This window comes from Alligator mississippiensis, chromosome 2, assembly GCF_030867095.1.
Source record: "Alligator mississippiensis isolate rAllMis1 chromosome 2, rAllMis1, whole genome shotgun sequence".
NCBI lineage: Eukaryota > Metazoa > Chordata > Crocodylia > Alligatoridae > Alligator > Alligator mississippiensis.
This window is the reverse complement of record NC_081825.1, coordinates 299925224-299951818: the sequence shown is the minus strand read 5'-3', so window position 1 is coordinate 299951818 and position 26595 is coordinate 299925224. Positions and strand designations below refer to the sequence as shown.

The following is a 26595-nucleotide window of genomic DNA, read 5'->3' as shown; positions in this document are numbered from 1 at the left end:
CTGCCTAGAGGGGTGTAGGGAGGCAGCCCGTCTCCCTGAGGTGGAGCACCTTCCACAGCAGCCCCAAGCGCTGCTCTTCCTCCTTGCTGGGCCAAGAGGTGCAATGAGGAGAGACCACTGAGGCCCTGACTCCTCTCCAGCTCTCTCTTTCCCCTTTCAATAGGTAAATCTTTCATAGAGGGAAGAAGCCAACATCTCTGCTGGCCTACATGAGTAAAAGCCCGCAGGGATGAATGGAGCTGGGGCCCTGTACAACAGCAGGCATTGACTTCAAAGGGGTTTTTTTAATGGGTTTGTGCATGGAAAAAAGCTCCGTGTTAGTCCACATCGGCGACCAAAGCCCTGTGGCAGCAACACAGCGACTCCACGTTAGCTGCCACATGCCACAGCACAGTTGCTATTCGTGCCTCCCTCCCATGCTCCTGCCTCCCTCCTTGCATGCAGCTGCGCAAGACGGCACGTTCAACAGCTGATCCCTCTGGAGGAGAGCCTAAGAAGTTAATTTCTAGCTTTGAGACGGTTCCTGGTAATTGTAGGTAATTTCAAATATAATTGCAATCGAGTTGAAAAAGCTCTGTTTGCAATGTTTATGCTCATCACTGTAATTTAAGGTCTCGAGCGGTGGATAAGCTGCCCTTCAATACACGCCCATTTTTCATCTTCCTGATTTTACCACTAGCGATTATAAAAACAGCCCTAGCAAACCGCAGTCTGCAATGCAAGACAAATGTTTGAAAAGTTGCATATAAAGTTTCAAGCCTGGCTGCTTGAAGGTTAACGACAGAGCATGTTAATGATTACCAAATAGACGGGGCAAGCCACAAAGCCCCTCGAACCCAGAAATGCAAGAGCCCCTCGAAATAAATGGTGGCTAACCTTGTTTCGAATGAGACCTCTCCTTCAAAGGAATGGAGCTGCTGTGTGTCGCAAATACGTCCCCATGTCGTTTTAATTCAGGGATAATTACCCAGGGCATGTTTGTTAGTGGAAAAAAAAGCGCCGCTCTCCTATGACTTACGCATAAGAAAACCGGCGTTGTTTACTGCGAACAACTGAGGCACGGCTGCTAATAAATAAGTGGTGCAGCAGCTCCGTGCCCAGCCCTGCACACACATTCCTGATATCTTTTGGTAGCACTTAGACACTCCCAAGACCTTTAGCTTGGCATGATACAAGCTCATAGGAAGAGTCAGCGCACGCCTTGGAAAGCTTGCAGGATGGGCAGGGTGGGAGAGGGCAGAGGGCAACTTGCCCAGAACGACACAGGAGATGAAGAGCAGGGCTGGGAAAAGCACCCGGGTCTCTGACCTCCCAGCCTTGTGCTCATGTCAGGGGAGCATTAGGCCTCCCGCAGCTGGGGAGCTTCAAGCACGGGGGGGAGTCGCACTGCACAGAAGGAAACACGTGTGAGCAGCATTACATGCATGTGCAAATGCCTGCGGGATTGGGGCTGCAGCTTGGCCACGATAAAAATAACTCCCGAGAAGATAAAAGAACAATCCGTGCTATTCTGTCCCAGCTTGTATTTGTTTAAAATATCTGCTTTTTTAAGAAACGCATTTGGCATAGAACGAGTCCGCTGCCATACCGAACCCCTTGCACAGCTTTCAACTGTTTAGTGTCTGGAGCAGTGTTTATCCCATCTACCATAACAGTGCATCTGTTTGTTAAGAGGGGAATATCTACCCCAATGTCCGTACGTGCATATACACATACGTCCTAGCTCCTCAGATTGACTCCCCAAATTAACCCCACTATGAAGGTATTTTAAAGCTAGAGGTATCCAGGAAACTATTTGTTTTCCCAGGAAAATTTCAGATAAGCATGCAAAAAAAACCCCCAACCTCTTTTAATCATTCTTCTGATTTTTATTGGAAAAAACCCAAACTGATTTTTTACATGTTTCTTTGTTTTTTTGGCATTCATGAACCTGTCTGAAAACCACCTCAATAGAAAACCCTGCAGAGATTTAAGAGCATAATTTTAAGGCATGCAAGGGCTCCCGTTGGCTTCAGAGGAACTACTGAAACATGTGCCGTTGAGCAGCTTCCAAGGGTTGGGACGTAAAAAAATTCATCGTCTTAAATGTAATTGTTTAAATGCAATTTTAAATGGCATAAAGCATTTTTAAAAGCCCTAAGTTAATAGTGTAACTGAGCCTTGTTAGCCCTTGTGATCAATGGCATGAGCTGTAGAATCCAGGTTTCTTGTTTAACGTTAAAAGGGATTTGAACACAAGCATTTTAGGACTGTCTGAACCATGCTGAGAGGAACAGGAATGTACCTGATCGCCACCACGTGAAATCTTTAAATCAAGACTGGAAGTCCCGCAGAAAGTTGTGGTTTATGTCAATCCCATGTTTTTGTGTGAATCACTACGGGAACCCCTGGCCGAGAGTCTATGGCCAGTGGTGTGACGGGGACAGGATTATATGAGCGCATCAGATCCGTCTGGCTGTAGAGTATATAAAACCTCCAGCTGCACTGTCAACTTTGCAGTCAAAATCATGAGTCAGGCCTCAGGAAAGCATAAGATTTTAAAAAATAATATTGCATTTACTCATATCCAAGATGCAGGGTTTTCCTCATTCAACAGGGGAAAAAAGAAACCTGGTCTTCGATTCGAAAACGGCCTGGCCCAGGTGGCTGCCATGGATCCAGCGCCGGCTCCGACCTCGGGGAGACGGGGCAGGGCAGGGGGACAGACTGAAACTTTTATAGTTTCAAGGTTGGCAATGTCCCGCTGGTCTTCATTCAGGAAACCTCCATGGGTATGTTAATAAATTAGGCTTCAATCCGACACATAATTATACACGTGAAGAAGTTTGGTAGCCATTCAATCGTCAACGTTTGCCATCTGAAACCACCCCATTGTCATCGTTCTTTTCCACTATAAGAATAGTGAGACTTATCACAGTCCGGTATCGTAGACACAAGTACTGCACTGGCTGGCTAACAAGAAAAGCACTTAGACACTCCTGAGATCTTTAGCTTGGCATGATACAAACTCATAGTAGGAGTCAGTGCATGCCAACTCCAATAGGCTGACAATCTACCCAGGTTTATTTCATCAGAGATTTACAGTCTTAGCAACGTTATCAGTGACTAACGTTATTATAGACAGCTTTGCAGAGCTGGTACAATAATATAGGCATTTCCGAGACATGGTAAGCAAAGACAGCTGCACATAAGATAATGAATGCAGTAGCTACTAGCTGTTAAAACAGCCATTATTTTCATAGAATTAAAAAAATTAGTTACCAGTAAAAATGAATATAAACTCATGCTTAAAGATGGGGTAGTGGAACACAGCGCAGAATTAGTAGTCAGAGAATAACAGTACAAGATCCTCCTTTACATGCTGAGAGTACTGGGATCGAAGACAGGCCTGAGATCATCTGGAGAAAAGGCTCGGAGACGGAGGTTGTCTATTCAGGAGCTCAACCAGTCACCTGGGTAAGCCAGGTGCACTTAGCTCAGCCCAGGGGAGTTGAGGGGGCCTGGTAGGGCACTAGAGCCAAATATAAATCCTCAGGCAAGTAGGCTATGGTCCAAAGCCCATGGACAGGGATATGAACAAGCTAAGGAAATACAGATTAAATGGAAGTACTGTGAAGTGGATACATAACTAGTTGGATCATCATGCTCAATAAGTAGGCATCGATGGCTCAAAGTCTAGTTGGATGGATGCATCAAGTGAGATTCCCCAGGAGTCTGTCCTGCGTCCACTATAGTTTAATGTCTTCATTAATTATTTGGAGTGAGTGTCTGCTTAGCACAAATTTGTGGATGACATCAAGTGAGGCAGAGCTACCGACGCATCAGAGGATAGGCCTAGGATCCAGGATGACATGGGTAGACTGGGAAAAATTTCCATAATCAACCTGATAACATTCAACAAACAAGTGCAAAATCCTGCACTTGGGACAGAATAATTGCATGCACAAATACAGACTGGCGAATGACTGGCTGGGCTGCAGTACTGCAGAGAAAGACGTGGGGGTTACAGTGGACCACAAGCTGAGTATGAGCTAACTGTGTGCTCTTGTTGCAAAAAAACAACCCCAAACCCAACAGTGTGCTGGGTTGTATTAACAAGCGAGTCTCTTGCAAATCAAGGGAAGCAATGTGTTCAGCTCTACTGAGCACCAGTCAGGCCTCACTTGGAGGACTGTACCCAGTTTTAGGCCCTGTACTCCAGAGAGGATGCGAACAAATTGGAAAGAGCTGAGCAGAGAGTGACACAAATGATGAGAGGCCTGGGAGGCAAAACTAATGGGGAGAGCCAGGTTGCCTAGAGAAGTTGGGGAATCGCCAACCCTGGAGATCTTCAAGAGCAGGCTGGACACGCACTTGGCTGGGATGGTTTAGTCAAGGACGATCCTGCCTTCAGCAGGGGGCTGGACTGGCTGACCTTGTGCGGTCCTTTCCAGCCCTACTTTCCTATGATCCTATGTCATCAGCAAGAGTCTTTCCTGCTGATAGCAATGGGCTTTGGGTCAGATATGGAAAAGGGAATTTATTTCTTGCCACCACTGTACTATCAAATGGACCAAAATATGGGACATCAAGACTGCCTACTAGTGAGGAGAAAGGCATGCAGCTATAAATCACCTAGTCCCATAGAGCTGTGCTGATTTAGTCTGTCCTTCCCAATGCCTTCCCGCTGAGTTGAAAGGCAGTCCCACAAAGGACTGAATTGCATGTCCTTCTTAAGTTTTAAGTAAGAATTTTATCAGAAAAGAGAAAAGCAGCTAGGAATAATGCACTAAATTGTTTCTCCAGATTGCAACCTGAGTAGTTGTTTCAACTGCTCAAAAACACCCCCCAAAAAACAACCCACACTTCCAGAATGACTATCCAGGATCTCATCCACATATTGGGGGGGTTATATTACCTGCCATTTTTTTGGAAGACTGTGAGTACATAAAGATGGTCAAAAAAGTTAAAAATATAGAAGTATAAGGAAAGAGGCACTCTTTTTGAAAGGGCCTATAAGGCGCCTCATGCCGCGATGCAGGCTGGTACAGCTGGAGGATCCCAGTTAGCCTTGCTAAAAACAGCCACATGGCTTTCCATTTGTGTAACGCGTTGGGATGGATGCGCCACAAGGATATGGTCTGCTAGGCATTTTAAAACAAGTCAGCCCTTGCAGCCCAAATGCGTGTGTGCGTGGGATGGTAGAAGAGGAAAAGCTGTGAATCCTTAAACAGGTTTCACAGTTGCAAACCCGATCAGCTATGTGAACATCTAGTGGGTCCCTGCTACAGAAACAGCTTCTCCCACTGATGCCTCCCGTGGGACCCCCATGACTTGGTCCACAGACATGTAACATTGAAGAGCAAAGTGAGCGAACCGTGTATCTGGGGAGCTTCACAAATCTGCATTTCCAATGCCTTGTGTTGCACTAAATGAGCTTAAATCCTGAGCGCAGGGCAGACTTTACCTGGCATTTGTTTCTCTCTTCCTGGATGAGATGTAATCGGTCGCCCCAGTCTAGAAACGACCATATTTTCTTGCATACAGCATGCCCCAGAATAAGATATGCCTCTTGTTTTTGAAAGGCAGATTGAAAAAGAAAAGCTCGTCCCCAGTATTAAGTAACCGAGGATCAGCGGGGAGGGAGCTGAGCCTGGTCGTTGTTCTGCTCCATGTCGATGGCGTGCAGGCTTCACTTTTGCTTTCACCCAGTAAGTGGCAGAAACTGCTCTTACTGTATTTCCTGGTATATAATGCACGCTCCAATTTCCAGCAGCTGCTTGTTGGGCAAAGGGCATGTGCTATATGTGAGGAAATACAGCAATAAGCAACATAAAATGCTCTGAAAATTCAGGGCCGTGCACAAACACGACTGGCAACCCCACCTCAGTGCAATGTGTGCCAATAAAGAGTAGTTTGCTCCTAGTAGACATGGTGTTACTAGTACTTGCCAGTTAAGAGATTTATCTGACTCATGATTCTTCTGTGTGTTCCCCATCACATGTCTATCTAGGCTCAAAAAATATGCCCGTTACTGTTGCATCGGAGGAAAAATGCTTACAGTATTTGACAGAAGAGATCCTAATTAAAGCTGTATGAACCATGTGTGATAACCCGCTTGCTTGACCGATGTAGCTCTTTTTTCTCCTTATGATTAAGTTCCAAGCAGACTTTGATTTTTTTACACGTGTTAATCCGAATTTTTCAGGAGATGTATGACATACAGTCCAACCAACAGATTGTTTATGAGCTATTCACAGCAGCTTCTCATTCAAATATTTTCAGGACGCTCTCGTTTGCGCGATGTCTTGTGACCGAGTCACGTGACAGTTGTTTCTACTCCTGATTGGATGACTGAAATGTGCGTAAAAGAGAGGATATTTTTTTCTCATGTCATCTGCGACTGAAGCCTTTATCTGACGTCCTGTTTGTGCAAGTATTCTCCAGAATTTAATTTCCACGACCATCCTCACCCACAAGAATTCACTTGCTCCAATGAGGATGAAAAAAAGATCTTGGCTAATCAAATTAGCGGCCTAAATTATAAGGTTTGAAAAGCGTTTTTGCAGTAATTGCCCTGATGCTGATTAAATTCTAGGTAAAATTACATCCAGCCCCTTCCCAACCCCCCAACACACACACACATTAAAGACATTTTGCAACATTTAGGTTGCAAAGGCAAGCACTCCAAAATGCCAGCGCTAAATGTGCCTTGTTGAAGGTACTGTACTTCAGCTCCCCTTGAGTAACTGCACAGCGATATGTGGCCAGACCCACGTTGACCTTGCAAGCACCTCTCAGATGCTGCAAGTACCTAAAACTAAGGTGCACTGCCCCAGGAGGATGATCCAGATTGACATGGGTAGGCACCATGGCTCCCTATCCAGTGAACAGGGAGCAGCCTGATTGCAACTCAGTGGGTATGTCTACATGAGTATTTACGCATGCTTCAACTTAATATGCCTTTGCTTAAGGTGCATTAAGGCAATTTTGGTGCATGTCTACACGCACTAATGCACTCTAAGACACATTAAATTTAGGCACAGATAGCTGAGTGGCATTAGCACACATGCAGGCATGCTAATGCGCATTAACACAGTGTGTATCCATTGACACACACCGCGTTAATGCTCATTAGTGCAGCTACACATGCGCTGATATGGACATCGAGAGGATCCAGAGGAGGGCCACTCGCATGATCTGGGGACAGCAGGGCAGGCCCTACAAGGAGAGGCGACGGGACCTGAACCTGTTCAGCCGTCACAAGAGAAAGCTGAGAGGGGATCTGGTGGCCATCTATAAACTAGCCATGGGAGCTTGTTAAAATACCATCTGAGAATCTCACAGATCCTTAAAATGATTCTGTTGCTCTCTGACCCACAAGAGGAGGGGATGGCAATGTCCCCATTTTGCAGACAGGGAGCTGAGGCACGGACAGAGGAGTCACAAGTGTTCACGAATTCTTCCGCGCTGGAGACGTCCAAGCCCCAATTAGGCAGTGTCCTAAGCAATAGGTAACATGGTGTGTGTTCAAAGCACAGTCCTCACCTGCTCCAGTGAGGGCTATAAGCACTCTTCCCCACCGCCTGCTGCAGCTGTCCCCGGATACCCTGGGAGAGTGAAGGAGCTCCACAGCTGCTCCTGTCCTGCTCTAGCCAGGCTGCACGGAGAGCCAGGCTTAGCCTGGGACAGCGGTAGGCAGGTTCCCCTTCCCCGCTCAGTCCCTCCAGATGTTCCCTGCTAGCATGGGAGTGAGCAAAGAGAGGGGGAACCTGCCTGCCATCAGCCCTGTCCCACACTGAGTGAGCCTGGGCTGGAGTGGGGCAGGAGCAGCTCTAGAGCTCCCCCTGCTCCTGGGGCAGCAAGGGGCAGTGGGGATAGTAGCTGCAGTGGGCAGAGGGGGCAAATAGAAAGAGAGAGGAGGTGCTGCTGAGCATGGAGGGGAAGGGAGAGGGGTGCGGAGAGGGTGGCAGGTTCTTACCTGCTTTGGGGACTTTGGGAAGTCCCTGGTGGTTGCTCCTGTAGCATGGTCTTCCTGCCCTGGTAGGGGGAAGAAGCTGGGAGTGGGGGGGTAGCTACCCCAGCAGCACCAGGCACTGCTCCTGCACTCGCCCCTTTACAAAGCCCTGGATCTGCCTATGAAACTCTGGGACAAAGGCAGGGAGAGGATACAGCTCTCCAGTGCTGGCTGCACAAGGACATTGTGTCCCTACCTGCAACTCCCTGCCCCATTCACCGCATGCCTTCCAGCCCACCGAGGGTTTCTCGGGACGTGCTCTCATGCCAGGATGCGTGTGCACTCAGTGACACAGGGCAAATTCAAGTAAGCTAAGTGTTGGTATTTCTGCTGGCTTTCCGAAGGGGCCCTTGCAGGCCAAGTCCTGCTCAGGCCCTGCAAGTCCCTCATGGGAGCGTGCTCAGCTGCCCTGGAAGAGAGGCTCCTGTTCATCTGCTGGTCCCAAGGCAGGAGCTGAGGGGCTGGAGGAGCTGTGAGGGGAGGATCTCTGGACAGCTGAGTTGCAAAGGTGCAATGAGTTTCTACTCAGCGGGCGCATCTACACGAGACACCCACTGCACAGTTGTTACTGTGCACAGTCATTTAGTACTTGCATAACCCAGCACTAATTGACTGTGCAGTACTTGGCGTTACTGCAAAGTAGCGTCCTGGCACCGATGCCCAGTGATGCTTACTGCGTAGTAGCTCATTCCTATTGCGCGGCAGCACTGTGTCACTGGTCATGCCTGGCGGCACTACTGCGCAGTAGTAACAAGCTACTGTGCCGTAAGTGTCTTGTGTAGATGCGGGCAGCTTGAACAAAATGGGATTGTTTTCCAGGGGCTTAAAACTTGAGCGGCTGGTTATCCATGTTGGTTTGAAGTCAATTAGAAGGCAGGGTAGATTTGCACCTTATAGACTAAGCAAAATGTATGCATGTGTGCGTACACACACACACACACACACACACAGATATCTATCTATCTATCTATCTATCTATCTATCTATCTATCTATCTATCTATCTATCTTTTGTGAGCCCAAGCTAATGCTGTGAAAAGACATGCATAGGGCGGCCTATAAAAGCCACACACACACACACACACACACACAAGCACACTGTGGTTACTCTACAAGGTGCATATAATTTGGTAAGACCTTGGTGAGCAGGAACAACAGAAGGCACATCCCTGACAACATGGCACAGCCCTGTCAAATGCCAACCCTCTGCTACAAAATATGGGGTCGCTCAATCCCTCTGGCTGTAATATTTGTAATTGGGCCAAAACAAATGAAAATCTCAGCTTGGGCCTGGCAGAATCATCAGCAGATGAAAGGAGGGTGACAAGGGTTAAGCCAACTCAGCCATGGGCATCATTACAAGCACTGTCTACAATAGGGGTAGGCAACCCCTGGCATGGTGCCAGAGCATGGCACGCAAAGGCGTTGTGCTTGGCACGTGTGCCCAGGGGCAGATGGTGGGGAAGGGGCCGGGGTTGCACTGTCACAACAAGGATCGGGCCCCTCGTGGCTCTCCCACTGTTTGCCCCGGCGCACCAACATTTCACAAGTCAAGGTTGTAGGTGTTTTTGGCACTCTACCCAAAAATGTTGTCAACCCCTGCTCTATAACACAGGGCTTAAAGAGAAGCCCTAACAGGCTTAGGCCTGTGATAGACCCCCCTCCCTGCCCTCACCAGCAGGGTCTATAGGGCTTAGAGGGAAGACCTAACAAACTTAGTCCATCCTCTCTACAGGCACGCTGCCCTGCAGGAGTATTATATGAAAATCCTTTTAGCACCCACGGCATCCGCAGAGCTACCCAGGCACATGGGAAGAAAGTGCACATCAGAGGACTTGCCTGATGGGGAATAAAGATGCAGGTTGTTTTGATCTAGGCCTTCAGTCTTTTGCTGTTGGACTTTTCTGCTCTCCTCCTCCCCTCTCCAGAGCGTGGGCAGAAACACAGCCCGGTCCCTGGACAGGGGACGAGCCAACCTGCCACCTGCTGTCATTGTCCACGGGCTCTTAACCCCCTAACGCTCCCGTGGCCATGGAGCACAGAAGTTGCTGTCTTCAGGTGCCGTGGCTCTTCAGGAAATAGAGACGTTGAGCTGGGAAAGGGAAGAGCCCTGCCCCGGCACCGCGCGGGGGAGAGGATGGGGGCTGGAACGGCTAACCTGACAGTCCATAATGTACCTGACACAGAAAACAAACCAGGTGGTGTCACTTCTTAGACAACACAGACACTCAGCAGGGGAGGGGATGGCTGGGGGGAGCAGAGAAGGAAAACATTAGTGGGGGGGGCGAAACCAAGAGGGCAAGAGCTGTTAACCCCTGATAGCAAGAATAAAGTATTTTACTCATCTCATTCATCAGGCCCAGGGACTCCTGCACTCGCCCCGCACATAAATCTAGCAAGGCTCTTCTCCCAAAGGTCAGGCACTGCGTTTTCTCTAGCGATCTGGCTGGCTGCTCTGTCCTGCAACGAGGGCTGGGTTTTAAGATGTGGCCAGCGTTATGGCTGGGCTGCTCAGGATTCAGACAACAGCACCCGCAGGAAACCCTGCTCCCGGCATGGGGAGGGGAGGCTGCGAGCTGTCTCTGTCTCTGCGCTGAAGGGAATGCAATGGCTATTCCCTCCGTGGGTCCCATGGGGAGCGAGAGGAGGTTTGGTTGTGGGCATCTCATGTCTGGGCTGGAGACAAGAAGGGAGAGAAGAAAGCGTGGCTCCCATCTCCTTACACACACCTTTCCCGTGGGTTGTAAAACTCCATACTTCAGGGCACTAGCCACCCGCTCGGTCACAGGAGTTTGGAAGAGCCATCCCCCATGGAGAGCCAATTTTCCCGCGTTCCCACGCAATCCTCAAATTTGCACCAACGTTGGAGACGGGTCACTGGACGAGCGGCACCTCTATGCGTAGAGGGCTCCTAAAACTACACCCAGCAGAAGGAAGAAGACAATCTATCTGCAACCCCTGCTGATATTGGGGGTGCTCGGCCCACCCCCCTAGTAAAGGGAACCTGGCAAGAGGTTTAAATCAACTACTGCAGGCGTGGGCAATTATTTGAGCTGGAGGGTCACTTAAGGGGTCTGGGTGTGCTGGTGAGGGGTGCTGACCCAGCCTCAGCCCCCCCATCGCAGCTGTTCACACAGCGCAGGGAGTGGGGGGGTGAGATGCCAATTGATCCTACCCAACCCCAGGTCCACCTGTGCCACGCACACCGCCAGGGGCAATGGATGGATGGATGGGGTCTCCACGGAGGTGTGTGTTGGGCATGCCGGGAGCTGTAGGCTGCAGGGCCAGGCAGCGCGGTGGTGGGGTGGGCACCAGTTCTGCAGGAAAGTCGAGAGCCACGCGCAGGGATAAGGTGGGCTGCGCTCCACCCAGGTGGCACCTCCCTGTTCAGGGGTGGCAGGGCCAGCTGCCTGGGCCAAGGCAGGGCCAAGGGACCTGCCGCAGGCTGGATAGTATCACTTGGCAGGATCCATATTTTGCCCACCTCTGTGCTACGGACTGAGCTAACACAGATGAGCTTTTTTGGCTGCAACATCAGAGGCTTATGAGTTTACCTGCGGAGGCCTTATTTCAGTCCTATTTGGAAGGGCCATTCGGGAACATTGCGTTACACGCATTCACGGGTGTCGTTAGCAACGCTTAGAAAAGACAAGAATAAACTCGACGCCCAACTTCTGCTTCAAATTGAGAGGGGCCAAATACGGGGTCCAGAAAAAGAACAAGCACACCAAAAAAGCAGCCCTTTGAAACATGTCTCTCTTTGGTTAAAAGAACATGTTTTTCTTTGGGACAACTCTGCAGCCTCAAGGAAGTTAGATGGCCCTTGGTTAGGCGAATCGGCATTTTGAGCATCTCAGCCTTGTGTGGTTTTCCCAGACCTCATTTTTATCCCTTCACACATCAGATGTAAAGGTGCTCTTCTGTCGTTAAGTGGCAGTGAGACAAAAAAATAATGGGCAATTTCCCGTGCAAAGGCCCCCAGTGAACAGAGCCACTTGACATGTAAAGACTAAGAAGCATTTTTGGAGTTGCATGTCACCTGGCCCCGTGCCCTGTGGCACCAACAGGAGTCTTTCCAGGGGCTGCTGGGCGTAGGGACTTATACCACACGAGAATGACATTTTGCAGCCTTCACGTTCCTTCACAGATGTACAAAACCAGACCATTGCTTGCCAGCACATTCACAGCATCTGATAGAGTCCACTCTTACTCATGCATCTCTGATTCAGTTAGTCTATAAGGTGCATCTCTATCCTGCCTTCTGCTTGACTTCAGACTAACATGGCTACCTACCTCTGGGCGTGTCTACATGTGTATTAACGCGTGCCTAAACATAATGCACCTTTGCTTAAGGCACGTTAAGGTGATTTAGATGCGTGCCTACACCTGGACGCACTAATGCACATTAAAGCACATTAAATTTAGATGCAAATAGCTACGTTGCGTTGGTGCATGTGCAGGTGCACTACTGCACATTAACACGGTGTGCATCCATCGGCGCACGCTGCATTCATGTGCATGTCTACATGTGCACTAATGCGACTTAGCTATTTGCGCCTAAATTTGATACCAGCTTTATGCAGATATCAAATTTAGGCTCACAGCCTTCAATCACCATTTTTAAGGTGCAATAAGGGCACGCACGTGTAGACACACTCCCTTATTGTGCCTGGCCCCGATGATCTATAAGGTCCCTTCCAGCCCCCGACAACTAGGAAATTATGAAATTAAAAATGGCAATTTTAGGCCAAGCCCACTTAAAGGAGACACGCGTGGACGTGCCTTCTCGGTCCTCAAGGTAGTGATGCTTGGACTGGTTTCATGATTTCAAAATGAGATGCAATCGCAGGACCAGCCAGTTAGGAAAGGTAATATATTTCTTAAGTTCGCCTACTGCAGTAAATTAGCAAAATCTTGCCGGAGCTGTAACTAAAACATAAGCGCACAGCTGCTGTTGAGGAGTACAGGGTCTCCCAATGTAAACTCCACTGATATCATCACCATCAGAAGGTCATAAAACTGACTGATTATAAATACTGCTCTCATTTGTTTACAGCATACATTTTTGCGTCCTGGGTAATTAGCACATTAGCAATCTCTCAAAATGAGTGCTTACAGGTGCTGCGCTAAGAGAGGCCAAGCTGAAAAGCGGCCCAAGAAGAAAATAACGCTGGTTTTAGTTAAACAAGCTCTAGATGGGCACGAAAGCATTTGGGGGGCAAGGGGCGGGAGGGAAACAATGCCAGTTGTTGCAAGCGCTTGGCTACCGGATCATATCTCACCGCAAGTCCAGGGTGTAAAAGGGCATGAAGATGACCCACTAATTTCTTTTAACATAAGGTAGCGCAGGAAAAATCTAAGACATGTTAGAAATGTGAGGGAGATGTCCTCTTTGTGAAGTCTGCAGCTGCTCAAGAATCCCCCCCCCCGCCCCGCGCACATACACACGCCAACAAAAAACTGATAAAGATCGTCTTATTTGCAGTAACTGGTACTTGGTTCCCTTTAGCTACGTTTAAAATAAACTCTCTTCTAGTTCTTTAAAGATTTCAGCCTTCAGATGCAGGGCAGCGGGAGCCAGAAGCCATCACCCTCCCCTCAGTCCGCCTCGGCTCCAAGTCCACCGCCGTATGGCGTGCGCAGGGCCGTACGGTTTAAAGACATATTTTATTTGCACAGCTGGACACATCCGCTTTATGCTCGCTGTCTAACAAATGCTGATTTTGAGAGTGGCTTTTGTTTTACCCCCAGTGAGATCTCTGGAGCACGGACGTGTTGAGATGCTGGGGGAGACGCAGAATTCCTCTTGGAGGAATTCGCAGCATTTCTGACGACAGCTAGGCTTCGTGGGCCAAGTCTTTACCTGGCTAAAAGGGCATAATGTTACTAAAAGGGGCCACAGCAGCTGAGGGGACTCCCAAAAGCAAACAAGTTGTCTAAGAAAACCCTGGTTAATATTTTCTTTCCAGGATTGCTCAAAACCTTCTTGCCCAACTTCCAAAACCTTTTCCACCTCGCATACACATTCAATCAACCCTCCTAAAATTGAAACAAGGTTCCTGCCTGGGGAGCCATCAACTCATTAACTCTTAAATCGAGCGATGCAATGTATGCACTGGCATTTGCACACTTTTACAGATTATTTTTTAATAGTCTAAAAACATTTTTGCTGGCATTGCTGACTGCAGGGATATATGCTGCAATCCCACACCAACATTTCTTTTTACCCATGAAACCTAAATGGAAACTGCACGTTAGAGGAAGAAATGGGTCAGTCTTGCCTAACTGCAAAGTGGAGACATCACCCTGCATTTATTCTGGGAATGTAGGTCATGGTAACTGGACTATTAGGCCTCTGAGCATTAGTGCAATCCCAGCACTAAATAATCCTAAAACAAGTTAGATGTTAGACTTACTTACATTTTTTGATTTCCCAGTGTAACCAATTTTGCATGTCAAATCATAGCAAATTAGTTCAGGAAGAGTTAAGAGAAACTTGCCTAGCTCCAAGGAATGCTCTGAGCAATCCCAACTAAAGACAAAAATGTGACCCAAGAACGAGTAAGATCAATTGATCCCGCACGACAAGCAACATCCCCAACACACGCCCTTGCCCACAGCCAGAAAAGGCAGCATTTCCATTTTTAGGGTGACGCAGGGAGATTTGAGCAGCTTGACTCCCAGCGGGGTCAGGCTTGTTTCGATTTCCTGAACTCCTACTGAAATACTTGCTTCGGCAGGCTCTCGCTCTTACATCCATCACTGTTCACAGCGGCTAAGCCCAGAGCTTGGTTTGCTTCAAGGCTGCTTTGACTTCAAATAGAACAAAATTTAATCATAATATTTATTGGAAAGGCAAACACAATTCAAAAAAAAAAATACCTGTCTGAGAGCAAGATATGGTAAAAGCCACGTCGCTGCCCAGAACGGACTTCGGATGTCCAGGAGCTCCTACTCCTGGGAGCAATACCTCCGCAGAGAGCAGCCGGGGATCACGCCACGGTGACTTCAGTCTCCAACCTTCAATTTTCAGGGGGTTTCTTTTTTTTTTAATTCAAGTCCATCACTCTTTAAGCCTGTACATGCAGCAGCAGCAGAAACTCTGGTGCCTTTGAGTGTTGCCAGCAATGAGAGAGCCAGGAGATAAGAAATAAAAACTACTCCCCAAAGCATTCATGTAAATAAAAAGGAATCCAAGCCAACATGCATAAAGAGCAAATTAGGAAGGGTGCAAGCAGGGTCAGTCCGGCCAGCTATTTGCAATCATCAGTTTGAAGGCCAGAGGGGATCATTATTAGTCCAGTCTCAGCCACTGCACAGGCCACAGGACTTCAGCCAATTTTTTTTTCAGCTAAACCCATAACTTGTGGGGTCATTGCTGCACCGCTTGCAGAGCGAGAAAGGCATCCGGGACTGATTTAAAGACTTGCAGTGATAGCAAAGCCAGCTCTTGGGAGTAAACTGGGCCAATGGATAATTATCTTGCTATCCTTGCTGGGCGGCCATCTGAATTTTGCCTGGTTCACTGGATGCCCTTCCGCTGTGATCCAGGGAATTCAAAAGGACACCTTGTCGTACCAGCCCTCTCGCCCTGGCGTAGGTACTTACGGACTGTGCTCAAGATGCTTCTTGACCTTCTCATCAAATGCCTGCCGTTGCCGTTTCACAATATCCGACCAGCGCTATTTCTCCGCTTTGGAAAATACACATAAGCTTCAGAAAACCCAACAAACGTTTGGGTGTTTCTCCAAACCACATCTGATTTTGTTCTGGCCCGCTCCGGACGCGCCCATGACGTAAGCCGTCTGTGGTCTTCTGGGGTGCCCCCGCGCTGCACAGCACTGGGCACGTTAAATATCTCATACTCTCCCAGCCCTACGAGCCCTGGCCAGCAAAACCAGGGATTTTTATAGAGCACCTCTTCTTTACGGGATTATTAAACTGGGTTTCAATTTATTACCCTGTGCTGCTTCCCTGCTTACACCCTTCTCTGGACTGACTCCTTGGCTCGAGCGCTGGGACGTGGAGCCAAACCAAACGGCTTTCAGAACAGTTAATGAAAATGTCAATGTTGTTTTTCTTTTATATAAGGCAGGTGTGAGGCCATGGCAATCTCCGTTTCCACCTCAGGGCATGGCCGCGTTGGGGAGGAGGGCCACGTCGCGGCATTGTGCCTTGCCGGTCTTCTCGCAAGACCACCTGTGGCGGAAAACCGCGTTCCTGCAAAGGCAGCGTCTCTCCATGGTACCGCTGCTGCTGCGACCTCATTGAGAGCCAGATGAGAGGAATGAGAAGAAATTCCAAAGGAAGAAATAAAAAAAGCGATCTGGGATTAATTTTCACTAAAACAAATATTTTTGTACAATCAGCTGTACAAGTCAAGTGATTACGGCACCCTGCAAGAATGAGAGGAGATTTCTCCAAGTTGTGGCTTCTTTTCTGCGGCTTTTGCTGAACTAGTCATCATGCTATGGTCTCCATCACACTTTCTCTTTGGAAATAGGGCATGTCCTAAAGAGTTTATTTTGAAGGCAGGGCCCAGAAAAACAAAGATCCCAGCCCTAGCCTCTCTGGGGTCATTCAAAACATGAATCCCACGTTCCAAAACGCCCTTTTAGATGTTTCATCCACCAAAGCGAAGCTGCTAATCAAGGCAAACAACGGGATGTTCACAACGCCCCTCTGAATCACGCGGCTTCTTTTGATCCTGCACCCAAAATTTGCAGAATAAAGGAAGCTGTGCATTGGAAACCGAGATCTTCTCCCAGGGCCAGATCTTCAGCCTGCGTAAATCAGTGCATCTCCACTGAAGTCAATGGAGCCCTACTTACACACATCAGAGAAGGATCCTGCCAGTCCGGTTCTTGTAAGCCCCATCTGGGCCCAAAACTCTGGCTGCAGAATCACTCAGGATTATGTGTGTAGTTACCCACTTGGGATTTCCCTACTATGCAGATGGCCAACCAGCAAAGATAGCCAGGATAGCAAGATAATTATCCATTGGCCCCCTCGTAGTCTTTTATTGAAGGAGGGAAATGACACAAGCTTCCATATATCAGTGATTCATGACCCACCACTTCAGAGAAAAATTGCAGTTTATGTCTTGTGAGTCTCCAAAATGTTGCCCACATTGGCAAGGTCTTATACCCAGTACCGTCAGATACTGCTTCTACGGTGGCGCATCACGCGGCGCGCTCAAGTCACACGTTTCCCAGGGTGCTGTCAGGGGCACCCTTCCTTCTGCAAGGCAAGTAATATTGCCTAGCTTTCTGCAGACAAGTAGCAACCACTGGCCATCCAGCAATTAGACTCCTCACGAAGCTGCAAGTGAAAAATCAAGTAAATGAAGTGGACCTCACAACTACCAATTGTCAGTCTTTCTTTCCCCAGTACTTTTTTTTTAATACAATTGAAAGAAGAAAAAAAAAGTTAATGGTTTCAAGACAAAAAGGAAGGAAATGATACTTGCCTGGATACACAATATCAAAGGCTCATAAGAGAATTAAATAAACAAAATCGACTGTGCATGACTATACAAGTACACTGGAGCGCATCCTCGGCTTCCTTGCAGGAGCGGCAGAGCCCGCGGAGGTCTGTTTATCGTAAAGCCTCTCTTTGCACGGGGACACTGTTTACACACTGTATCGGCGCAGGATGCTGCATCACTTGGAGCGCGTGAAACTTGGCTGGGCTGAGTTATTCACCTGCTCCGAGAGGGAACAGAGGAGGAAGGAAGCATGCAGCTGTCAAGGGCCATCAGTGCAGTGGCTGCCCAAGTGACCTCTTCTTTTATACATTTTTAATTTCTTCTCGAGGTATTTCGACACCCTATTTGAAATATCGGTCTTGCTGGTTTTAGTCGCAAAGGGCACACGTTCTTTGCTTCCCTGTCTCATAGAAAAATAGGGGAGGAATCTCAGGAGGTCTTCTGGTCCAGCCCCTGGTCGAGGCAGGATCAGCCTTGTCTGAACCATGTAGTTAAACAATGGCCTGGATCCAGTAATGCAGTGGTTTTCAACCTATAGCCCAAGCTATATGTGAATAAATACCCACACTTACCATTCAAAGGGGTCTGTACCACCACTCACAATTTCCAAAGGGGTCTGCAAATACAAAAAGGCCAAAAACCACCTCACTAGAGCATAGGTTTTTGGTTGCAGCCGTGTTGGTCTAAGCACATAGGCAGGCAAGGTTCTTTGGGTAGACTGATATCTTTTATTAGACCACTTGAGGTGTTGGAAAAATGTTCTTTGCAAGCTTTTGGGTGCAATCTTCCTTCTTCAGGCATACGGAAACATAGGGGGAACAGCAGAGATTCACTCTGCCTGAAGAAGAGCGATTGCACCCGAACACTTGCAAAGAACTTTTTTTCCAACGACTCAGTTGGTCTAAGAAAAGATATCACATCTACCCAAAGAACCTGGCCTTCACTACAGCATTGCTTGGTGACTTTCTGGCAGTTCACAACCAGTACGATCACCCCGTAAGCCTACCAGAATCAACTCTAGATGGATCTCTGCACTAAGGAGACTAATACTGAAGCATACAATAACAGAAACCTTTCCTCAAACCCTATGGAATATTTCAGAATATGTCTTAGCTATCCAGTCTTCTCAAAACTATTGCTATGCCTTCATTTTCAATGAGGAAAAAGAAATAAATCCAACATGGAGTTGTTATACAAACACTGTTGGGACCTCCATCATTGGAGGTGTTCAAAATGACGTTGGATAAGCATTGGTTAGGCATGATCTAGGAGTAACTATACCTAAGTACTGCCGTGGGTATTTCCCATGCCTCTGGGCTTTGCTGGTTGCCACATGGGGCTGGGAAAGAATTTTTTCCCCCTCCTTTCCTCTATGAGTTGTTGTGGGGGAGTAGTTTTCACCTTCCTCAGAGGCATTGGGTGTTGGCGGCGGCCAAGGTAGGGATTTTGACTGAGATGTGCCAATGCCCCTGCTGAGACTTGAGCCCAGAGGTTCCTGGCTAGAGGGTCTTGCCTCTCCACTCAGGATCACACCAACCACCACTTTTGGGGTCAAGAAGGAAGTTTACCCCATGGTCAGATTGGTATGGACTGGGGGGTTTTTGCCTATCCCTGTAGCAGCAGGGATGGCCCTCTTCCTTGGATCTCACAAGTGTATTTTAACAACCCATGCAGGCATTGGCCACATTGGTCCTACTGCTTTGCTGGTGGCAGGTTAGGGTGTCATGTCTTGTGCTTGTGTAAGGGCTGACGGTGTGGTTTTGCTAATAGGTTGGACAGTGGATTTGTATAGGATGATTTGGATAGGGATGATCCAGCCTCAGGCAGGGGGTTGGACTAGATGACCTTGGAGGTCCCTTCCAGCCCAACTTTTCTATGACTCTAAGACATTTTTCAGGTAAGATCTTCTATCAGGAAGGAAAACCAATATCAGAAAACTCTTATAAAGGATAAAAAAGACACATTTCTCAGGGGTGCCTTGTCTTACTACCTTTAAACTCTAACAGAAAGTTCTCCTTGAGTAGAGGATCACACTTCAGAAACGGCTGGTTGAAAAGGTTTGTTCCCGTGTAAGGAACAGAGGTAAACCAAAGTAAATTCAGAATGAAAAGGTAGATATAACCACACTTTTTCCAAACAAATCCTAACGGTCTTGGACTAGTTGTCCACATACGTAGGAAGCAGGGGAATGTGACGTCTCCATTTTGAATGCTTTGGCCTATCCAGCCTTGATGATGGCAGTTCTCCAGGCTAAGTAGTTTCGTAATACTGAGAGAGATCATGGAGTTAAAAGTAGTTTCCAACATAAAAAGAAAGCTTCAGAAATCTGTTTCTGGCAAGTGTACTAAAAGTGGGCCTGCTACTGATGCAAACAAGATGGGGTTGGGTTTTTGGGTTTTTTTGTTGGTGTGCAGGATGAGTTCAGAAAGAAATGCTCCGAAAATCTTGTTGGCATAAACACGGTGGAAACATTTGGTCACATCCTCCCACCCCTTAATTTCTTTCTTAAATGTGCTTTTTAATATGTCACAGTTGTTAAATTTGCAACAAGTAATTCCCTTGAGACTAAACAACAGTGCTTGGTATGTGAAAAATGAACAATGCATTTGCATCAGTGTACCAGGCGGAAATTTTAAATAGACATTTAATTGAGTACAAATAGTTTGAACGCTATTTTTATGAAACTTGACCATCCTGTAGGTCGACATTAGCAGCAGGATGCTCCCAGCTACAACACTGGTTGTCATCCTCTTCTTCACCGGTGACGTAAGTGATCAGATTTGCTTCTGCTAATGGTTTTATTGCTGCTAGCCAAATCTTCCTGCATTGGAAAGCAGTGAAGCTTATTTTTCAAATACACACCATTGTGTCAAAGAGAAAACTTGGGTATCAAAAAAACCCTTAAAATATTTTGTTATATTTGACAGACAGAGTCTTTTGGTTCGAGTTGTTATCTTTTATTAGACCAGCTTGGAGGTGGGTTAAGGTTTCTAGCATGCTTTCAGATAGCACAGTGTCCTTTTTCAAGCGAAGTGGAGGACAGGAGGGGGTGACTTGTTATGTTTGGGCATTTTGGTAGTGCTGGCTGATTGTGTTTTAAACTGCTAGCTGTTGAAAGTTGGATAGGACATGGTTCTTACAAATTGCTGCTACCACTTACCTTTCACAGCCATATCACCTAAACCAATGCCCAATGAGGCCAGGGTTTGATCAGGGCAGAACTGTATTTTCCTCCTTGTGTTTGCCCCCTTGTTCTCTAGGATTGAAGTGAGAGAGTCCCTCTCTCGTCTTGTCCTAACACGGCTGTGTCAGGATTACAACTGCATTATATTCTCTTCCAGGGAGGCAGTTCACTGCATTTCAGTTTGCTGTGTAAAGCATCTTGTGCTCCTATGTAAATACTGCAGTTGCTATATGACCTTTCCTCTCTCATTGCCAAGGTGAATACTTCCCCTTTATGTTAGGGTCTGTGGCCCCGACTCCCATGACTAGCACACCACTACCTGCCATGCACCCTGCTTATTTCAGTGGGATTCCCCCTGTGCTTTGCATGCCTAAAGGCAGCAGTCGGGCCTTTTAAAGGAGGAAGCTACGCATTTGCTTCTGCTCTCTTCTCAATTACTTCTCTTAAAAAAAAAAATCAGATAATTATAGGTCCTATTTTCTGGCAGAAAAAAACCCATATTGCTTTTCAGCATATAATATTAAAGCACCATTCTTTGCCCACCTACAACTTCCTTTGGCTTTGGTGGTACAAGCCAGGGAGGTGGGACAGTCTAGTGGACAGAGCACTGGACTGGGATCCAGGAGCTTTCTGTTCCCTTCCCAACTCTGCCTGCAAGCTCCAGTCCTCCCCCTCTCCACACCCACACCCATCCTTTGGCTGTATCATCTATTTGGACTGACAGCTCTTCATGGCAAGGCCATATTTCTGCAGCTGAATCAAATATCTAGCCTAGTGACCCTCAATCCTGATGGATGCAGCAGCCTCAGGAGCAGTCGTGTTAAACAAGGAGCCGCAACAACACAGACACCCCTAGATGAATCGTGGCCAGCATGCTCCAGCTCATGAGGAAGAAAAACTACAGCACCTTAGTTAATACCTGCACAGTCCACTAAAGGGAACATACTTGAAGAGCGGCAGCTCTCTTTAGCATTTAATGTTTGCAGCAAGGACAAACCCGAGGCAGTGAAAAGAAAGAAAATGTGTTGGCATTTTCTGCAGAAAACCCCATGTGGCTTAGAAGCCACAACCTGAGACTCACAGGCCTCGCACAGAGGGGACTTAATCTCTGTTTGGGCTGGCCCATCAGACAGATACATAGCAGAGGGATACGTCTTCCTGCTGAACTCTGGTGGAAGTGTTGGGGGTGCAAGACATGGGAGATCAGCCCTATATAGCCTCTGCACTTCTGTCACACTTCTCTGCACACACTTCTCTGCACATCCCTGTCCTTTTAAAAGCTTTCCCTCGCTGGGAGAAATCCATCTGGGTTGCCAACCTTTCCCCCCTCCCCAAACCTGGCTGCTTCAAATCTGCATCACGCACGAAGACGACGGCAAAGAATTTTGCTGGGGTTGCAAAAGCAGGGAATGCAAGATATAAGGCTGCCCCGGTAAACTTTTCAGTCCCTCCGCACCCAGGCAGTCTGACACCGCCTTTACAACACCACGTACGAACTCGCACACGAGCCCGGTTTCGTTCCGGCAGGGCACGGACGTAGCTCAGTCAATGAGCAATGTTTTGCTTCCTCCTCCTTGACCGCACACCATTCAGGCCAGCTCTGGACACGCAGCTCCCATCACAGGCTTTTTGGTGGTGCTTGACACCGCTGTGCCTCCATGCTTCACAAACATTCATTCATTTATCTTCACAACACCACACGGCGGGCAGAGGAATGGCAAGAATAAAATAAGGTCAAGAGAGCTGCTACCTTTGGGGGTCCAGCGTGAAACACCCGGGACCGGACTATTCAGGGGACTTGGCATCACGTAACACGTGTTCAAGGCTCGGCTACTATTGACTTCGGGTGCAGACGTGAGCGCTCAGCTCATGGGCAGATCACACCACAGAAGCTCAGATCCGACATCCAGAAAAGAAGGAAGACACAGTTAGTAACTATCTATAAGAGACTTTAAGCAACTTCACTAGCCTCGCAGGGTAGAGATAGGGATGCAATCCAGTTCTTCAAGGCAGCCTTCAGCCACCTTAACCCCCAGCTGGTTCTTCCCCTTCCTCAATCAATCCAACCCTTCCAACTTGTGCAACCACTGAAGCCGTGTCCATGAAGACAAGCCTCTACTTCACGCCATCAGCTTGACTCGTCCTAAAGGAGGCCCATCCGTTGCACTGAACGAGCTAGGGAAGTCTGTGGGAATATTAGTATGTGATCCTGTACTTAAAGATTGCATCTTCATCCACATGAAGCAAGCCGCATTAAAGTGGTCCTAATGCAACCTCGCTCCGGACGGCTTCCCTTTGCACCTTCAATCATGCTCACGGCGCACATTTCTTGTCCGCGGTGTCTTAGGTGGCTGAGACAGCAAACTGGAAAAAGGGGAATTGTATCACCCGGCCTCCCATCGACAGAAGTAGAAGGTTGTCGGCCTCTCCGTGGAGCAGTCGTAGCAGGGGATGGGACACGCGTTGCTGGAGGGTTTCATTCGTGGATATTAGCTGAGAGCGGAGGACTGGCAAGACCCTAAGCTTTTGCAAGCACACGTGCTGTCACCTGCTTCCCCCAATTTTGGCCACTATCCTGCCCGTGTCCAAGCCCTGTCTCTTCCCACCCTCTTGCTGCTCCTCCCAGCCAGGTGCAGTCCATCCCCCAGGAGCCCACATCCGAGTCCAACTACCCGCCCTCCTCTTCCCCAGTTTCCTTGCCCAGCCACTCCCAGTGCTTGCCATGCCTCGCACCTGACCCCGAGTCTCCTTGTCCGGCTCTTCCTGCTTGCCTCTTATCCTTTCTCTGCTCCTTCTGCCCATGCACCGGCACTTAACCCCAGCCTCCCTCACAGGGATCCTTATACGGTTTCAGTCTTCCCACCTCTCTCAACCCAGTCTTTTTGGCCAACCACCCCCAGATCTCCCCCTCCAATCCTTCTCCTCGGGAGATCGGCCGCCTCTCTCCCCTGTTTCCTGCTCGAGCGTAGACAGATGGCTCTACCCATTTCCCTCCCCACCCCCCAGTTGCAGTCTCCTTGCCCAACTGGTCCCAGTCTCCCCAGAACTCCCATTGCCATTCTCTTTCTCCCCACCAGTCTCACCAGACTTCTTGTCCCAATCTACTCAGTCCCACCCCCCCAGTCCAGGTCTTGACCCTCGTGAATCAAAGACAAGCAGGTTCCTGGAAACCAGAAACTGGGGCATTACTCTCAGCTATGATGGCCTGCCCCAGGTCCACCCCATAGCAGCCAGAAGCAGCTCCAGCCCCGTAGCCCTGAGCTGGAGGAGGCTCGGTGGGTGTGTGGGGTAGCCAAGGGCTTGACCCTTTTCAGCGAGGAGAAAATCCCCAGAAAATGGAGGTGTTAAGCAAGAAGGGATCTATGAGTATGTGCAAACTGAGATTTTTCACAGGCTCCAAATTGGGGAAGCTTCTCCAAGGAACAGTAAAAGGTGCATTGCTGGTATAGAGGCCCCCCGCCTGTCCAAATCTGCCTCCCTCCTGTAAAGCACCGCGCGCCTACACGGTGCTGAGAAAATGCCAGCATGCGTTCGCAGAGGAAAGCCGTTCCTCTGAATGAAATTCCTGTAGCCGGTCACTGAGGGCATACCTGCTGCTTCTTGGCAGATTCACATAAAGGCATTTGATTCATTAACTGCACTTCACCTGCTAACCGTCTGGGACGGCACCAAGAAGAGCGGACTGCTTTCGACTCAGACGCGCATTAGATTGGAGCATCGTATGACACGCAAGAGAAGGGAGGATATGCAATCATGCCATCGTGAAAGGGCTCATGGCTCTAATTGACCCGGTCTAAACGTCAGCCACAGTCTTTCCGGATTAAACCGAAAAGGGAGATCCTCATTAGGATTCACACAGGAATCTGATGGCCGCCAACTCCTCATTTGCAGGTCATGCATAGTACGAGCGCGCCTTGGCTCTGTTTCCACTGATGCGGTAAAAGGATTGAACAGTATAGACCAGATACTCTTCAACCATAAGGATGTCTTCTGTGTTTGGCAGGGTCACCAATGTGCTGGCCTTAGAGCCTCAGCAGGGACTAACAGGCTTGATTCTCTGCTGATTCCTCATAGACAGGAGGCCAACGTCCCCTCTCCCGTTTCACCTGCTCCCAAAGCCCCTACCTGATCACATCTTAGCAAACCCAAACCTCCAGAGACATGGAGTTGCAGTAGCCAAGGACAGTCTCCATTCAGAGAGTGTGTTCAGGTGTGAATCACAGCCTGGCAATCCTATTATACATTAGGGCTGAGTGGAAATAATGCATGCATTTAGTATTGCCTGCAAAATAGCCACAACGAGAGAGCTTGTCTGGGAGTAGACATGGAAAAGTTTGTTTCTCTCTCCCGCCCCTGAATAAGGAGCTCAGAAAGCCCCAAACCAGTCTGTACGTTGTGGGCAGATTTATAGAAGGGAATATTCTGATTGTTAGAAATGTAATGGCCTCATTTGCTAAATGAAGAATACACCGAGTCATGAAATGGAGATTTTTAAATCTTTTTTTTAGCTATGGGAATATTTGGTTGGACTCACAGCTACGTATGTGAACCCATGTGAAATGGAAAATCCTTTAGCTCTGGCATAAATCTATCTAGCCCTCTAGCCAAGTTGCTCATATCCAACCATCCTTTTGGATGCTCATCCATTGAAAACTCATTTAAAGCATATCCCTTTATTTAAAATCCCACGGAAATGGGAAAAATCCTTTGGCATCTAGTTACCTCGGCTGGCAGCTTGGACCTAGCCTTTGGCATGGCTCTCTGCTTCTTGTTCACATGGGTAGACCTGGAAGGACATCGAATCCTAGGATCATTCCAAAGACCCTTGGATCTGTGCAACGCCCCATCCCATGGTCTTGATTCCTACGACTATGACACTACAAATAGGTCACCTACATGGTCTGAGCTCCCATTTTCATCTTCTTGATGCAGAACTGGATATGGATATGCCAGCTGTCATGTGCCAGGGGCCCCTGAAAGACCAAAAGACCTCTAAGCACAGTATTTATGTCTTCATTGGATTCATGTGCCACCCTTCCCAGAAAAAGCTCAGTAAAAAAACAAAATAACTTAGAAAAGTGGATAAAATATTACATGAAATCCATGGGTATATAACAAAACTCCCCAAGCAACGATGCAACTAGATGCCAGAGAAAATTGAAAAAAAGGTCTTGTGATGCTTGTGGAAGACATCCCTACTTGGGTGCTGGTGGACCACAAAGGGGAAGGAGTACCTGAGCAGAGGACCAACTAAGAAGAACAACCTCCCACATATTTTTGCCGCGCAAACGTGGTGTACAGATAGTGCACGCAGGAGGATGCTCTCGGCTGACCTCAGGGATTGAGGGGGAATGCAAGGGAGGAGGAGATCCTTTAAATATGTAGATGAAAATGAAAAAAAACCTGATATACTCCGACTGCCAAGAAGACGGGGTTTCTAGGACTCCAGAGCATTAATATTTCAGGAAATGAGCATCAGTTACCTCTCGGTAGTAACACACCAAGACTGATCCAGCTGCCTTCCCCACATTGGGATGCATGGATGAGTTGGCAAAATCAGTTGATGTTACAGGTCTTGCAATAGGTGACATTTTCCTTGAGGTCCCAGACCTTCGAATCATGTTGGTATCTGAGGATTCTGCATTTCATTTGGAAAAAAATGAGTTTGAGCTCTCCTGGATTTAGGAAAAAGCTTGAGGAGATGACACCTAAAGGATCCAACCAGAAGGTGAATTTTTAACAGGGGAGGTGATTAACCTACTTAAGGAGATGGTGGGTTTCCCATTCTTTGAGCCGTTTCAATCAAGCCTGGGAAGCTCACATGGCAAAACACTCTGTCCTGGGCTTCTCAGGTGAAGGTAAAGAAGAATAATGGCCTTATAGCTGATGATTGCATAGAATCACAGGAAAGTAGGGCTGGGAGGGTCTT

The 26595-nt window shown here is 48.0% G+C and overlaps 1 protein-coding gene across 1 annotated transcript in view; it reads right to left on the bottom strand.

Annotated features, from left to right (window-relative positions):
* LOC109285218 (uncharacterized) overlaps positions 1-15815 on the bottom strand; it is a 65759-nt gene extending 49944 nt beyond the window's left edge. The window contains exon 1 of the mRNA XM_059723404.1: positions 14878-15815. The gene's annotated coding sequence lies outside the window, so the exon portion shown is untranslated. The remainder of the gene's footprint in view (positions 1-14877) is intronic.
* Between the last annotated feature and the right edge of the window lie 10780 nt (positions 15816-26595).